The following is a 2,453-nucleotide window of genomic DNA, read 5'->3' as shown; positions in this document are numbered from 1 at the left end:
CAGCCCCCCTCAATTATTGTGGTTACACCATTTTAATAATGCATTTTTGAGTACTGGTTTTCAAGTATGAACTTGGTGGGGATGTGTCTCCCACAAAAAAGAAGTTTTCCTAATGCTCTCAGACCCACATTAAATGCGTTTTTCAATTCAGTGGGTATTCACCACATATTTGTCACTAGTGTTGAAACAGACTTCTCAGTGACCTTTTTTCTATTTCTCATGTTATTATTAATTTGTTTTTAAAATACTCAAAATCATCATTTATTTTTATTTCTTTTTTTCCCCTTAAATTCCAATAGTTTATTTCCCATATCCTAAGTTATGAAGTTCAGAGTAGCGTTCCAGCATTAAATAATGACACACATCAAGCTACGGACTATTTATGCATCAGTGTAAACCCCAACACAATATACCAACATGATTTCATGCATTTAGAGGGGAAATAATTCTTATTTAAGTGGAAAATTGTGCATATGGCTTCTGGAAGACCTTCATTCTAAGCAGTTTTATAGTGAAATATTTCATTTAGAAGTCTGGATCTTCTTCCTTTAGTTTGCTGTAATCTACATTCACAGAATAGAACTTGTAGTGATCATTAGGACCTAGTTTGTTCCAGGGTTCTGGCTTATTCTTTCTGTCCCAACTGACATAGGGATTGAACAATGCCAGGTGTGTGACAGACAGTACTGCTCCAGTTCCCCCACTCCAATAAATATGAAGAATGGGATCAAGCTAGGATGCTTCTTGACCTGACCAGTGATCTCAGGGAGTATAGTTGTGACAGAGGCCTCAAGTCCAAACTGAGAGAGCTATTTCTATTTCTTATTCAAAATATTTTGCAGTTGTTTTGGATATTCTTTCCATTCATTTATTCATTCACTCATTCAGTAAATACTTGTTGGAGCTCTTACAGGCACTGCCCTGGGAATTGGGGATAGAGTGCTTAATGTGAGGGGAATGGTCCTTGTCTTCACAGAGATTCCAGTATTTCTCCCTTGTAGCCCTATTCCCAGCATCTGGGGTTCTGCTGTTCATATGCAACGCTTATTCACATCTTTGTGTACAGGCAAGACCATTCCTGAACTTTGGAGTGCCCTCACCACTCCCCTTCATCAAAAAAACAGCCATTGTTCCTTCAAGGCCTAGATATTTTTCTCTCTTGAAGTTTTCCACTCCCCAGACACACTAGCCACCTTTCAATAGCTCAATAGAACTCAGATTCTTATAATAAAGATGCAAAACCAGGCTACAGTATATGTGAATGCAATTCGAATGAGAATACTAAGATGTTATTTAAAAGAAAACTCAAAAGAGATTTTTATTTTTTTTTAAGTAATATATGCACAAGTTAAAAATTCAGTTGTATGGAGTTCCAAATTACTTCCTTCTATAGAGGAAACTATGGTTACAAGTGGTAATCTCTTCCAGATACATACCCTATGCATATATGAATAGGAATCCTAAGAATTCTGTGGACAGAATTATTTTAGGTTCATTTAAAAAAAAAATAAAAACCAGGAAATAAGAAAACTATGTAGAAGAATATTGGAAGGGGAGGAAAAGGTTTTCCTCAACTCTCCTATGATCCTTGGCTGGATCTGAAAATAAAACTGACACTAGCAGATTAATAAGAGAAAAAGAGGTAGGGAGGGCACCTCTGACATGAAGGTGTTATGATTTTATTTCAGGAGAGAAGGACAGGGCAGGGGAGTTTAGAGGGACGTTCTTGTTTCTGCTACTTTCTCGGACTTCTTCAGCTTGAAATATTCAATAGGTATCATTTTTGGGAGTAGGGTGCCCTGAATTCCATCAATGACTGCTTTACCATACTTACTGACTGCTTCTCTGGTCACTCAGACGGTAAAGAATCTGCCTGCAATGCAGGAGACCTGGGTTCGATCCCTGGGTTGGGAAGATCCCCTGGAGGGCATGGCAACCCACCCCAGTATTCTTGCCTGGAGAATCCCCATGGACAGAGGAGCGTGGTAGGCTACAGTTCATGGGGTTGCAAAGAGTCGAACAGGACTGAGCAACTAAGCACACACAGTACTGATCACTTATCCTGTGCTAGGTACTACTCTGAACTCTTCGCTTGCATTAGCCATTCAATCCTCATAACAATCCTTGAGTTAGGTACTGTTATTATCTCCTATACACATATACACATGTATCTACATATGTATATATCACACATGGGCTTCCTTGGTAGCGCAGTGGTAAAGAATCTGCCTGTCAATGCAGGAAATGCGGTTTCAATCCTTGGGTGGAGAAGATCTCTTGGAGAAGGAAATGGTAACCTGGTTGGGTATTCTTGCCTGGAAAATCCCATGGACCAAGGCACCTGGTTGGTGGAGTTTGGTCTAAATCCAGATCTTTAATTTCAAAAGTTCTTTTCCCATTGAAGACAGATATTTTATCTCTTCCACGCCAGCACAAGAGTTTCTCCATTATGA

General features: G+C 39.2%; 1 pseudogene; it reads right to left on the bottom strand.

Annotated features, from left to right (window-relative positions):
* Positions 1 to 525: 525 nt before the first annotated feature.
* LOC136167572 (cytochrome c oxidase subunit NDUFA4 pseudogene) lies at positions 526 to 1,781 on the bottom strand (annotated as a pseudogene).
* Positions 1,782 to 2,453: the final 672 nt, after the last annotated feature.

This window comes from Muntiacus reevesi, chromosome 4, assembly GCF_963930625.1.
Source record: "Muntiacus reevesi chromosome 4, mMunRee1.1, whole genome shotgun sequence".
Taxonomy (NCBI): domain Eukaryota; kingdom Metazoa; phylum Chordata; class Mammalia; order Artiodactyla; family Cervidae; genus Muntiacus; species Muntiacus reevesi.
This window is presented reverse-complemented; position numbering and strand designations above follow the sequence as displayed.